This window comes from Humulus lupulus, chromosome 9 (assembly GCF_963169125.1).
Source record: "Humulus lupulus chromosome 9, drHumLupu1.1, whole genome shotgun sequence".
NCBI lineage: Eukaryota > Viridiplantae > Streptophyta > Magnoliopsida > Rosales > Cannabaceae > Humulus > Humulus lupulus.
In genome coordinates, this window is record NC_084801.1 from 33,126,754 (window position 1) to 33,142,319 (window position 15,566).

A 15,566-nucleotide genomic window follows, 5' to 3' on the forward strand; every position below is an offset into this window, starting at 1 on the left:
GGGGTTTCAGAGGTTCCAAGGGAGCAAGGACTAAGAACATTGAGAGACTATGTACTTCCTACTATTACAGGTGTGCATTCATGCATCAGACCTCCAACCATTGCTGCAAACAATTTTGAGATTAAGCTAGCAATCCTTCAAATGGTCCAATCAACTGTTCAGTTTGGAGGTATGCCAACGGAGGACCCCAATTTACACATAGCTAATTTTCTGGAGTTATGTGCTACGTTCAAGATGAATGAGGTGAGTGATGATGCTATAAGATTGATGCTATTCCCATTTTCACTAAGGGATAGGGCGAAGAGTTGGTTGATATCCTTATAGGCGAATTCTATCACTACATGGGAGGAGTTAGCTCAGAAGTTCCTTGCCAAGTTCTTTCCTCCAGCGAAGGCTGCAAAACTAAGGGGAGAGATCAATAATTTCTACCAGATGGAAGGAGAGTCATTGTATGATTCTTGGGAGCGATTTAAGGAGTTGTTAAGGAAGTGTCCACATCATGGAATAGAAAAAGGGATGTTGGTGCATAATTTTTATAATGGATTGAATGGAACAACTAGAAAAATTATAGATGCTGCGGCGGGAGGTGCTTTTATGAGTAAGAATGCTAATGAGGCGTATGAGCTATTAGAAGAGATGGTGATGAATAATTATCAATGGCCAACTGAAAGGGGACAACCAAAGAAGGTGGCTGGAATGATGGAATTGGGCGCTATATCAATGCTTACAACTCAAGTAGCAGCCTTGACCAAGCAACTCCAAAAGGCTGCACTCCCATCTCAAGCTATGCAAGTTCAAAACCTATGTGAATTGTGTGGTACAACCCATCCACCCAACCAATGCCCTACTCTAGATATGAATAACATGCCCATGGAAGAAGTACAAGCTATAGGGAATTACTAGAGACAACCCAATAATCCCAATTCCATGTCCTACCACCCAGGTTGTAAAAACCATCCTAATTTTTCCTGGTCCAAGAATCAAAACACTCTACAACCTTACCCTCCACCTCAGCCACAATATCAACCTGCCCAAAATAAACAACCATATCAACAGCAACATGCATACCAACACCCTCCACCTGGATATTATCAACCACAAAATAGACCACCACACCCAATGTAAATGAAAATAGTTGAACCTCAACCTGATGCACTTAACCAATTTATGACTGAAACCAGGGCATCCATAAGGATTTTGGAGACTCAAATAGGGCAGTTGGCTACTTTAATGTCTAATAGAGCTCAAGGAAATTTTCCTAGCACTACAGAAGTTAATCCTAAAGAACAGTGTCGAGCTATTACTTTGAGGAGTGGAACAAGGTATGAAGGGCCAAAGAAGAATCATTCAAAAGAAGAAGGTCAGAAGGGAAATACACAAGGCATAGAAGAAGAGAAGTCTAATACAAAAGGTTACTGAAGACCTTAGCAAGGAAGAAGAGGTACCACCTGTGAGTATTGAGCATCATGTTAGAATTCCATATCCACAAAGGCTTCACAAGCATAATTTGGATACGCAGTTTGCAAAGTTCTTAGAAGTGTTCAAGAAGCTACATATTAAAATACCATTCGCAGAAGCATTAGAACAGATGCCCAGCTATGTGAAGTTTATGAAGGAGATTCTGTCTAACAAGAGAAAGATGGGTGATTATGAAATAGTAGCGTTAACAGAAGAGTGTAGAGTAATTTTGCAAAGGAAACTTCCTCAAAATTTACGAGATCCTAGTAGTTTTACTATTCCATGCACGATTGGGGAGTTTGAATGTAAGCATGCACTTTATGATTTGGGGGCAAGTATTAATTTAATGCATTTGTCAGTATTTCGTAGACTTGGTTTGGGTGAAGCTAGGCCAACCACAGTAACATTGCAGCCGGCTGATAGATCTGTGAAGCATCCACGTGGTATTATAGAAGATGTGTTGGTGAAGGTGGATAAGTTTATATTTTCAGCTGATTTTATAGTTCTTGATATGGAGGAGGATGAGAATTTCCTATTATTTTGGGGAGGCCATTTTTAGCAACTGGGAAAGCATTGATAGATGTGAAAAAATGAGAGTTAAGGCTAAGAGTACAAGGGGAAGAAGTAGTATTTAATGTGTTCAAGGCTATGACTTATCCTAAAGCAACTGATAATTGTTTTTTCAGTGGATGTGGTAGAAGAGGTAGTAGGGAGAAGAAAGTTAATTGAAGATCCTCTTGAAATTAGTCTTATAGTTGATGATGTAGATGGTGAGGATAGTGAAGAGTCGTTGAGTTATTTGAAGTGGATATAATCATATGAGCCGTGGAAGCATAAAATTTTGAAGAATTGGGTGAGGGACCAGAAAGACCATTACCATCAATTTTGAAGCCACTTGTGTTAGAACTGAAGGCTTTACTAGAACATCTACGCTATGCTCATCTTGGAGAGAAAGAGACTGTTCCGGTCATAGTTTCATCATTTCTTTCGGAAGTAGAGGAGGAGAAGTTGTTAAGGGTGTTAAGGGCTCATAAAACTGCTATAGGGTGGACTCTTGTTGATATAAGAGGAATAAGCCCATCGACAGTTATGCATAGAATTCTTATGGAAGATGATGCTAGACCGACTATTGATGCTCAATGAAGACTTAATCCTACAATGAAAGAAGTGGTGAGGAAAGAGATCATGAAATGGTTAGATGCAGGAGTGATTTACCCTATTTCTGATAGTGCTTGGGTAAGTCCAGTACAAGTAGTACCTAAAAAGGGTGGCATGACTGTAGTGAAGAATGAGAGTAATGAACTGATTCCAACAAGGACTGTGACGGGTTAGAGGATATGTATAGATTATCGGAAGTTGAATAAAGCAACTAGGAAAGATCATTTTCCTTTTCCTTTTATTGATCAGATGTTGGATAGGTTGGCGGGGCATAACTACTATTGTTTTCTAGACAGGTACTCAGGATATCATCAGATTGTAATTGCACCGGAGGATCAAGAGAAGACAATGTTTACATGTCCTTATGGTACTTTTGCTTTTAGAAGGATGCCATTCGGGCTATGTAATGCACCAGTCACATTTCAACGGTGTATGATGGCGATATTCTTTGATATGGTTGAGGAAGGGATTGAGATTTTTATGGATGATTTTTCGGTTTATGGGTCTTCTTTTGAAAAGTGTTTGACTAACTTGGAGTTAGTTTTGAGGAGATGTGAAGAGTTGCATTTAGTACTTAATTGGGAGAAGTGCCACTTTATGGTGAATGAAGGAATTGTATTGGGGCACAAGATTTCTAAGAAAGGCATTGAAGTGGATCTGGCCAAGATTTCTACGATAGAGAATTTTCCACCTCCATTTTCAGTTAAAGGGGTGAGGAGTTTCTTGGGCCATGCGGGATTTTATCGGAGATTTATCAAAGATTTCTCCAAGGTCTCGAAGTCGCTGTCCACCTTGCTAATGAATGGAGTTTCTTTTGATTTTGATGAAAAGTGTCACCAAGCTTTTAAGATACTTAAGGAGAAATTGATTTCAACACCTATAGTTGTAGCACCTCAATGGGATTTGCCATTTGAATTGATGTGTGACGCCAGTGATTTTGCAGTTGGGGAAGTGTTGGGACAAAGAGTTGACAAGGTATTTAGAACGATTTATTATGCAAGTCGTACCTTGAATGATGCTCAAATTAATTATGCAACTATGGAGAAGGAGTTGTTGGCCATAGTGTTTGCCTTTGATAAGTTTAGGCCATACTTGATTGGGAATAAGGTGGTTGTTTACACAGATCATTCTGCGATAAAATGTCTTATGACCAAGAAAGATTCCAAGCCTGTCTTATTTGGTGGATTTTGTTGTTACAAGAATTTGATGTGGAAATTAAAGATAAGAAAGGCACAGAGAATTTGGTGGTTGATCACTTGTCTAAATTGGAGGTTGATGAGGAGTCTCTTGATAAAGAAATTCAGATTAATGATGATTTTCCTGATGAGCAGTTGGTTGAAGTAAGTGTTTGTAAAGATGTTCCATGGTTTGCAGACTATGTTAATTTTTTTTGCTGCAAAGGTTATACCTCCTGAGATGACAAGGCAACAATTGAAGAAATTCTATTCGGAGGTGAAGCACTATTACTGGGAGGAGCCTATTCTGAATAAACATTTTCCTGATCAAGTTATTAGAAGATGTGTGCCCGAAGAGGAGATGTTGTCAATCTTGACTCACTGTCATACTTTGCATTGCGGGGGTCATTTCGGAGGAACAAGAACAGCAGCAAAAGTTTTGCAGAGTGGCCTACATTATTTAAAGATGCTAATGTCTTTGTCAAAAGTTTTGATCGTTGTCAACGGAATAGGAATATATCAAGAAGAGATCAAATGCCAATGATTGGTATTTTGGAAGTTGAGTTGTTTGACGTATGGGGAATAGACTTTAAGGGACCTTTCTCGTCATCGTATAATAACAAGTACATTTTGCTTGCGGTGGACTATGTTTCTAAATGGGTAGAAGCTGCAGAAACTCCTACTTGTGATGGGAAAGAGGTACTTAGATTCCTTCACAAAAATATCTTCACTCGGTTTGGCACCCCAGAGCAATTATTAGTGATCGGGGAATTCCTTTTTGCAACAAGTCGTTCACTGCTCTTTGTGCTCGCTATGGTGTTCATCATCGAATGGCATTGTTTTATCATCCAATTGCGAATGGCCAAGCTGAGGTCTCAAATAGGGAGATTAAAGGTATCTTGGAAAAGACTGTAAATATGTCAAGGAAGGATTAGTCGAAGAAGCTCGATGATTCACTTTGGGCTTATCGCACTGCATTTAAAACTCTTATTGGTATGTCACCATATCGATTGGTGTTTGGTAAGGCATGCCACTTACTGGTGGAACTTGAGCATAGAGCTTACTGGGCTGTGAAAAAGTTGAACATTGATCTCTTTATGGCAGGACAAAATAGGCTTATGGAGTTAAACAAGCTTGATGAATTTCGAAATGAAGCTTATGAGAATGCGAGGATTTATAAAGAGTATGATGAAACTAGGTTTATAAATTTTCAAGCTCAAGAGAGGTATGAATAGTTTGTGCGAAAAACCTTGATTCCGGAAAGAGAAGTAGAATATCAATCTGACCCTTTTGATCATCAGATTTTTTAATTAGTTAGAGCTAATCTCGCGGCTCGGAAGTGGGACAATTTTGTTACAAAACTGGCACAGGCAAATGTATCATTGGTTTATGAGTTCTATGCGAATTTAAGAGCTAAACACAATGATAAAGTTTTTGTTAGAGGTAAGCAAGTCCCTTTCACTGTCGAATCCATTAAGAAGGTTTTCAATGTCCTGCATATAAAAGAGCAAGAGGAGGAATATACAAGATTTGTTAAGGGATATATAGATTATAATGTTGTGGCTGAAAAGTTATGCTTTGGGGGTGCTCATTGGAACTTATCTGGCTCTTTACCTAAGAGTATCGTGTCATGTCAATTGAATATTGAAGCTAGATTTTGGGCTTTCTTTGTTTGTGCTCGGTTCATGCCAGTAAGTCATGTGTCTGACATGACTAAGGATCGAGTACTCCTAATGTATGCATTGATGACAGGGATGACTATTAATATGGGTTCATGGATTAAAGAAAATATAGAGTTCATTGAAAAGGGCCATACCACTGCAGGTTTGGGCCATGGATCTATCATCACAATGTTATGCTATAAGGCTGGAGTTCCTGAGTTAGTTACTGATATTTATCAGTCGTTGCAGCAACTTTTGTCGATTACTTTGATGAAGGATTATCCCGAACCTGCTCTATATGTGCCACAGGCTAGGAAAAAGGGTAAACGTCGTGTGGAAACGGAGGTGGAAGAAGAGGCTGATCCGGTGTTGCTGGGGGGTACTAGTGACCATAACATGAAGAACGTCAGTGATAAGTTGGATTATCTTATCCAACAAAATCAGTATATGGTTCAGCAGCAGCATATGATGAATCAATACATGGGCCAACGATACGAATACGAGGTGAACCATGTGGCTCGCTTAAACAACTTGGTGAGTCGGTGGTCTTTAAACGAGGCAGATCAAACTTATTTTGCTCCACCACCACCATATCCACCGTATTCTCCGTTTTACTCTCTGCCTCCGCCACAGCCATTTGCTGGATTTCCAGAACCACAGCCTCTGCCGTCTCAACCTTTTGGAGACCTTCGTCCCAGCTGCCACAACCACCATATTGATATGGTTGGTCAGGTAAGTCTCTGTTCTCATTCTTTTTGCATTATAACATTGGGGACAATGTTAGGTTTTAAGTTTGGGGGAGAGATTTATTTCTGGTGTTCTTTGATGCGTTTGCGTTTTATGGTTTGTTTGTTTTTATTTTCGTTAGTTGTTTTGAGTCATGTTTTAGAGTGTAAATTAAGTTGATGATAATTGCCATTTTGATATGATTGACTGTTTTGTAGTATAATTTGAAGGAAAAGTTGATGTGCTTATGAAAACAATCTGTGTGCTTGGTTAGATTACTTTGTTTTTTTTTTACTGTGATTTGTTGACATTAGAGATCTATTGCTCATACATTGCAAATTTTATAATTGAGTTATTTTATGCATGTCAAATTTGGATTGTGATTTGAAAAGATTGAAATAAATTCTAAAACCTGTTTGCTTACTATTTGAGATGAAATTTGAAACAATGCACATTTTGGGGAAAGGATATAGGCAATTTTTTTTACTGGTTGTGCCTTTCAAGCTAACCCTATTAAATTTTATCCTTAGTTAACCCTTTTGAGCCTTACAATTGTTTTTCTTGTTAACACATTCTTTTGAGCATACATGTGAATTGGATTACCATTTACTCTTTTTGACCCATACTGTTGACGGTGAGAACTTGTCAACTAAGTTAAGTTAGAAAAATTGCAATGTGGAGATTATCAAAAGAAAAGCTTTAGAAATCTAAGTAGGAACTCCAAGAATAATTGCAGAAGAAAAATGGTGAAATCAGTTTGTATTGATTATGGTGCAATGCTACAGTAATTTTTCCAACCCCCTTCAATGTTGAAGAGGGGTTCCCTTTATAGGGGGCTCTTATGGCCCCTGATACATTGTGGTCCAGGGGACTAGATTGTACACAAGTACACCATCAGGAGAGTGGTATCAGATGTAGTGGTGTTGGCTCTAGTACATGGTCAGAGCTTGTGGGAACACCTCAGCTTTTGTACTCGATTATGCCTCCACTACTTTCCTTGTACGGGTGTCAGAGATGGGCTGGTGAGGATCACAACAGATACCTCATTTGTACGACCACTACCTATCTGGCATGAATATTATGTCCGTACTCTGACTCCTTCTAACTTTGCATGAACCACTATGAGGCTCCCCCACTTCGTTCTTAAGGGTGCATTAAAGATGTCCTTGATCTTACCTCATGTTAGACCCACAATAAGAGTGGTATCCCGTCACCAGCACCTATCTCAAGGGGAGAGACTAGGCCCCTCCAACGAGGCCCACTATGTAGGCAACCCCTAGTGGCACAGATATGACGTGCTGAGGTGGGGGCGTCTCTCGCGAGGCCCCTGGCGCGGCCGGTGCGTGGGCGAGGCGTCGGTCTCGCGAGGCCCCAGGCACGGCTGGTGTGCGGGCGAGGCGACGGTCTCGCGAGCCCCTGGCGCAGCTGGTGTGCGGGCGAGGCGACGGTCTCACGAGCCCCTGTGCTCTGGTAGACTCTTCTTCTTGATTCTTATAAATAGGCCCCCATGCCAGGTCTATTAGTTACACTCAATCTTCCTAGCCTAGTGGTATTTAGTCTTTTGCTCCTTTCAAGAGGTAAGGGGTACAATCCCCCACAACCTCACTTTTATTATAGTTTCCCCTTTCGTCTGCAAAAATAATCAGAAAAGATGTGTTAGCATTCAAATATATGAAGGGACATAAACATACCAAAAATTAGCCCAAATATATATATATATATAAAGGGGGAAACTATAATAAAAGTGAGGTTTTGGGGGATTGAACCCCTTACCTCTTGAAAGGAGCAAAAGACTAAATACCACTAGACTAGGAAGATTGAGTGTAACTAATAGACCTGGCATGGGGGCCTATTTATAAGAATCAAGGAGAAGAGTCTACCAGAGCACCTAAAGGTCCTCTCCTAGACTGGGGGGCAAGTGTGGATGCTCAATATTCCATGCTTGTAAAAGATCTAACGCAACAATGTTTGGAACCCTTTTTATCCCTCGAAAGGATGCCTGAACCAACCGTGCTCCAAATGACCACCTCGCCTTGGGCACCCACGAGCGCCCCAGACATCTTGAAGTAATGCCATGCTCATGGGAGAAAAATGCGAGACGCCCCCATCTCATGCACATGCCTCCAATCCGCATCCCCCCACGTGATGCCTCCGTCTCGCATGAATGGCTCCTAGTCATGCCCCTCGCGAGATGCCTCGCAAGTGTGCTCCCAGCTGCATCGCACCCGCGCGGAGTCATGGTACAAGCCTCGCGAGACCCCCTGTCTCGTGCATGCGCACCCAGCTGCGTCACGCTTCGCCTCGTGCCTCAGCGAGGCCATCTCTCCTCGTGCCTCCGTGAGGCCACCTCACCTCGTACCTCAGCGAGGTTATCTCGCCGCGTGCCATCACCTCGCCCCTCGCCTCGCCCACGCACCAGCCGCGCCAAGGGCCTCGCGAGACCGTCGCCTCACCAGCGCCTCGCCCCTCGCCTCGCCCGCGCACCAGCCGCGCCTGGGGCTCGCGAGGCCGTCACCCCGCCAGCGCCTCTCCCCTCGCCTCGCTCGCACACCAGCCGCACTAGGGGCTCACGAGACCGTCGCCTCGCTCGCACACCAGTCGCGCCAGGGGCTCGCGAGACCGTCGCCTCACCCGCACACCAGCCGCGCCTGGGGCCTCGCGAGACCGACGCCTCGCCCACGCACCGGCCGCGCCAGGGGCCTCGCGAGAGACAACCCCACCTCAGCACGTCATATCTGTGCCACTAGGGGTTGCCTACATAGTGGGCCTCGTTGGAGGGGCCTAGTCTCTCCCCTTGAGATAGGTGCTGGTGACAGGACACCACTCTTACTGTGGGTCTAACATGAGGTAAGATAAAGGACATCTTTAACGCACCCTTAAGAACGAAGTGGGGGAGCCTCATAGTGGTTCATGCAAAGTTAGAAGGAGTCAGAGTACGGACATAATATTCGTGCCAGACAGGTAGTGGTCGTACAAATGAGGTACCTGTTGTGATCCTCACCAGCCCATCTCTGACACCCGTACAAGGCAAGTAGTGGAGGCATAATCGAGTACAAAAGCTGAGGTGTTCCCACAAGCTCTGACCATGTACTAGAGCCAACACCACTACATCTGATACCACTCTCCTGATGGTGTACTTGTGTACAATCTAGTCCCCTAGACCACAATGTATCAGGGGCCATAAGAGCCCCCTATAAAGGGAACCCCTCTTCAACATTGAAGGGGGTTGGAAAAATTACTGTAGCATTGCACCATAATCAATACAAACTGATTTCACCATTTTTCTTCTGCAATTAATCTTGGAGTTCCTACTTAGATTTCTAGAGCTTTTCTTTTGATAATCTCTACGTTGCAATTTTTCTAACTTAACTTAGTTGACGAGTTCTCACCGTCAACACATACCATGAGCGTGAAAATTATTATATGAGGGGAGTGAATGTGTAATGGGATGTTTGTATTATGTGTTATTCAAAAAATTACTTGTGATTGAGAAAAAAATTAAAGAAAGAAAAAGAAAAGAAAGTGAAAAATGATTATTCTCCCAAACAATTATCTATTGAAAAAGCAAAGTTTGGGGCATTGTATTAAAATATATATATATATTCTCAATCATTGCACAGAAAAAGGGGTAACAAGGGATGAGTGGTGTACAATTGCTGGGAAAGTTTGCTTGTGGTATAATTAAGCCTAAAAATGTCTCTTTATCTACCTATACATAAGCCTTTTATTACAACCCTTATAAAGTCCTATTGATTCTTGTTTGTGCATTTGTTTATATTAATGGAGAATAGTAAGTAATGCAGGCATATGGAAATATTTGGTTATGTGGTTAGTTGGTGAGAATTTGATGTGCATAAAGTGGTTCAATTATTTATTTGCGAGTTATGAGTAAATGAGCTTTGGTGTTGATAGATTGCAGTGAAAGGGTGAAGTAATTTTGACTGAAAATCTAGATTAATGTTTTAAATAGCATGATTGTTTTTCCTGAGAATTATATGTGCATAGCAGTCTTGAGTGTTGGAATTGGTTAGTTATGTCAATTTGGTTTGTTTAGGTTTGAGTCTAGTTAGATTCTTTACTTGAGGGCGAGTAAAGGTTTAGTTTGGGGGAGTTTGATAAACGAGTTTTACGCTCGTTTACGGTCTAGTTTTTAGGTTGGTTTTCGTTATTTTAGGGTTATTTTATTGCAGAATTATGCCTGTTTGTTCATGTTTCGGGTTTTCCATGCTAAGTTGGTGAAAAGAGTGAAATGAAGTGAAAGTGGAAGAAAATATAGTTAATTTGGAGAAAATTGTGTTGTTCGGGGTCGATGTGTACGAGATTTGATACTGTCAATAGCGCTACAGCACTATCAAAGTGGCACCACAGCGCTAGGAAGGATATGATGGAGCTTGTTGAATCTGTAAGTAGCGCCCCAGGCTATAAAGCAAGTGCTACAGCGCTATCAAGACCAGCAGAGCAGCGCCCCAGCACTACATCAAGGGCGCTATAGCGCTAGAGAAACTGTTTTTAGTGCATTTTTGGTTCTGATTATAGCGCTACAACACTCAATACATAGCGCCACAGCACTATCAACGCGTTTTTCAAATTTTAAACCACTTTTTGAAGGGCAAAATGGTCTTTTCACTTGGGAACCTTGGAAAACTATTTAAGGAACATTATTCTGCGATTTTTGAAGGGCGGTTCTGATTTTGTAAACCCTAGATCTAGAAAAGAATGATGTATTTTTCGATTGTTTTTTTTTATTCTCGTTTTAACTTTCTAGATTTTTCTTTTTCATCTGAATTCCTTAGGTTATTTTCTATGAGTAATTATTTGAATGTTATTTTCATCATGTTATCTATGAACTAATTTCTTTTATCTAGGGATTAATGTAGTCATTGAGATTTCTATTTAATTTTATGATGATATTCTTTTGATACTTCTTCTCTATTCTAATCTATATGATGTTTGTCTAATGCTTGTAAATACTTGATCACTATTTACTTGATTTAATAATTTTGATTCAAAATTCAAAAGATGAGAATTGAATATGCTATCATTATATAGACATAGGTTGCATATTGGACGAAAGTACCTGTATGACTTGTGTAGTAATTAGGTTTTCATGCTTAATGCCTTCTATATGTTCAAGTTTATCATAGAAATGTAGAAAACCTTCATATAGACTGAGATCTTATATCTTGAAAAAGAATAGGAATCGATTATATTAACCTACTATTAGAATAGGAAGAAGAGATTGTTGACCACGATTTTGGCCAACGACGACTAGACGTCAAAACTACAATGAACCTTCAAGAGAAAAATACGACACAGATAATTTTATAGTGGTTCAGCCCCAATTTATTGGTAATAGCCTAATCCACTTGGAGTTGTGATATATATATATATCCTACACTTAAGATTAGATGAGCTTGAGTCAACTAAGTTTCTTAAGTGTAAGTAGAAGAATACATAGTTTCTCTCTCTAAACTCTCTCAGAAAATGCCCCAAGTAACAGTCCCAAAGTCTCAAAACTAGAGAGTTTTTCTCAGTCCAAAAAGATCAGATCCCCCAAATGATGCCATGAGCCATTTATTTATAGGATCATGGATCGTACATCAGATATTCCCTTTGATCGGGTCCTTTCTGTTACTCTCACAATATTTAATTAATAATAACATTTTGTACGCCCTGATTTTCCCACGGGCTGATTAGCAAGCCGAGCTACGGACTAATCATGATTATCTCATGGACTCCCCTAGGACCGGAGCTTCTATCGTTAGCTCGAGGAAGCCCCAAGGGCTCGCCTCCATTGTCCAAGACTGGAGCAGGCCCCCTGAAGGCCGAAGGTCGAGTCCAGTATGCAGCTCGCGGTACGAGCTGCATATGGAGCTATGACCCTTTGAGAAGTCAACACACGCAAGGTAAACGTGCATATATCAAGCGTCACGTGTCTGATATCCCCCTGACTTCTCGGACACGCAGCAGGAACGTGCGTGTTCAGACACCCACGATTGGGTTGGGCCGTGCGGCCCATTACTTCCTTACCTATTGATTTGACCACACTTATGTGTCAGGTTTAGGAATTAATCATGAATGTCGCAGAATTGATATGACAAGTAAGAAGGTCACGGGATGACCTCCCTACCAACTTCCAGGTGCCTTCTCCTATAAATATGGAGACCCTGGGAGTTGATAGGGGTTGGAAAAATAATCTCTTGTAAGAAATACTCTGTAATCAAATACTCAGTATAGATCAATAATATTGACTAGTGGAGTAGAAGGATTTTAACCTTCGAACCACTTAAAAACCATGTCTTGAGTCACCTCTTTCATCCTATAAGATCATATATCTATTTCGGTTCACCTTTAGCACTAATCCCTTTCTCTTCTCCTCTGAATTACCTGTTGGCGAAGAACCGCGTCAATACATTTAAAATACAACAATATGCGACTTCTTTGGGATAAACTGAGAGATTCCCGTGTGGGTACGACTAATTCTAGCTGAAGTCGTTACTATAATTTCGCTTGCATAACAATAATTTGTTCAGTAAGTCAACGTCACTTCTTGGAGATAAACTGGTTGGCCAAAACACTTGATCGGTTGGCCAAACACTTCACTGGTCAGCCATGCACTCCACCAGTCAGCCAAATACTTCACCGGTCGATCATGCACTCCACCGGTCGGCCAAACACCTCACCGGTCGACCATGCACTCCACTGGTCGGCCAAACACCTCACTGGTCGGCCAAAACACTTGACCGGTCGGCCAAATACTTCACCGGTCGGCCATGCACTCCATCAGTCGGCCAAACACCTCACCGGTCGGCCATGCACTCCACCGGTCGGCCAAATACTTCACTGGTCGGTCATGCACTCCACCGGTCGGCCAAACACCTCACCGGTCGGCCATGCACTCCACCGGTCGGCCAAACACCTCACCGGTCGGCCATGCACTCCACCGGTCTAACATGACACTTCTCTGGTCTAACATGGCACATCTCTGGTCTAGCATGACACATCTCTGGTCTAACATGGCACATCTCTGGTCTAGCATGACACATCTCTGGTCTAACATGGCACATCTCTAGTCTAGCATGACACGTCTCTGGTCAGTTAAAAATCTTCACCGGTCGGACAGAAATTCTATCAGATCGGTCAGATCACTTTATCACAACTTCGAAGAGCCAACACATTTATTGACTATTAATGTGTCATTCACTGACCATAAATTGTCACTTGTCACTTCTGATTGCCATGTCATCGAATTGAAATTTTGGGGATAACAGAGATTAGAATTGATTAGTAAAATTAATAGAATGAAAAGTTTATAAAATTAATTCCTAGGCTTTTTATTAGTGATTTTTAATTAGTTGATTCATTGTTTTGTGTACAGTTATTTAAATTATATTTATAATTTAGAGTATTCATTTTAATTTTAATTATTCATTTAAGTTTAAATTCACCAAATAGAAAGTTAAAGAACAATTAGTGGTATTTGGAAAACAGTCTTTGTGGGATCGATACTCTACTTATCATATATTACTTGAATTGATCATGTATACTTGTGTGCTAATTTTAACAGATCAGATCAGCAACAAGCTTTTTGAACTTTTTTTTCAATGCTTTAATTATTCAAAATTTTTGGAAAACCCGCAGGAGGTTCGCTATACAATGAACACCATCATGAAAAAAAAAATTGTGGTCAAGACGCTCTCACATGTCCATATAAAAAGTATGTTGTACGACTAGCGTGAAAATGAATCCCTACCACACAATCTCCCAAAAAATATTAAAACATAAATATTTTTTAATAATTACAAAAAACTGCGAAAAGTGTGGTTATGTTTTCTAGTATTTATATAGAGGAGAGCCCCAAGGAGATGATGTGGCAATCTAAAATTGCTCTAAATCATTCTATTCATTTTCTTAATTTTTCTCATTTTTTTATTCAACTTTTTCTAAAAAAAATTATTTACTTTTTAAAAATATATATATATAATAATAAAAGTAATTAATTTTATTTTATTTTAGTTTAGTTTCATTTATATAAACGAGTCTCAAAAAGATGACGTGACACTCTAAAATTGCTCTAAATCGCTCTATTTCTTTTCTTAATTTTCTCAATTTTTTATTTTTTATTCAACTTTTCTAAAAAAATATACTTTTATTCTAATTTTTTTTAAATATAATAATAATAGTAATTAACTCTATTTTATTTTAGTTTCTAAATATCTTTCTATATATTTTTATACAGTGATCAAATAACTAATCTATCTATTCTTATTTTTAAACTTTTGAAAAATAGGAGCTCTAAAAATTAATTTTTAAATAAAAAGTCAAGATAGGTAATCAGCCAAAATAACTCTTACACAAAACATAAATTTTCCAAACGAGTAATTGACCAAAATAACTCTTACGCAAAACATAAATTTTCCAAACGAATAATCGACCAAAATAACCCAAACACAAAACATAAATTTCTTTATACATAATTTAGATTTTTTATAAAAAAAAAAACTACACAAAGTGTATAATAATAAATAAATAAAAGCACACGTACAACAAGTTGTTTGAACTTTGTTTTCGGCACTTTAATTATTTGTTATACAATGAACACTATCATAAAAAATAATTTGGGTCAAGACACTTCAACGTGTCCATATAAGGAGCATATTGTACGAGTAGAGTGAAAAAGACTCCTTACTACACAATCTTTCAAAAAACTTAAAACTATATTTTTTTAATTATTAAAAAAGACTGCGCAATTATGTTTTCTAGTTATTGTATAAATTAAGTCAAATGCGTTTTAGAAATTTGCTAATAGAAGTTGTTTTACTTGAAACAAAAAATGACAAACACAATAAACAAAGTGTATCAAATATAAAAATTTGGAATGAATTTATAATCTCTATTTAATAATATAAAAGTATTTTTTTAAAGCAACAAAGTAAATTCGATAAATTAGAATATATATATATATATGTTCAAAGGACCTCCTCAATATATAATTAATAATTTCCTAATAATAGAATTATGAAAAAACATATGTCGACCCAAGGCCTTTGTAAAATGTTTAATTATTATTGTTTTTTTTTTCTAATCGATATTGAATTGAATCTAAACTTTAATTTTGTGCATAACTTTTTGTTACACGGTAAGAATATATGGTGTACTACCTTCCTATTGCAACAAAAATGTAGTGTTGCATTTTGTGAGACATAAATAATGTTGGAGAAAAATAACTATTCTTAATATCAATTTTGCCAAACCTTTTTATATACAAACTGAAACGACGATGTTAATTGTATGTAAAAACTCAATTCAATATGTAGTGAATAATTTTAAGTAGCGAGACATGGAAGGAAAATAGGAATAGAAAATTTTAAATCCACTTAAATTATGA

At 39.2% G+C, this 15,566-nt stretch overlaps 1 non-coding gene across 1 annotated transcript; it reads right to left on the reverse strand.

The window, feature by feature from the left end:
• Window positions 1–399: 399 nt before the first annotated feature.
• On the reverse strand, window positions 400–506 carry LOC133802858 (small nucleolar RNA R71). Its single transcript, XR_009877605.1, has one exon. It is a non-coding gene; the product is annotated as a small nucleolar RNA R71 (small nucleolar RNA).
• Between the last annotated feature and the right edge of the window lie 15,060 nt (window positions 507–15,566).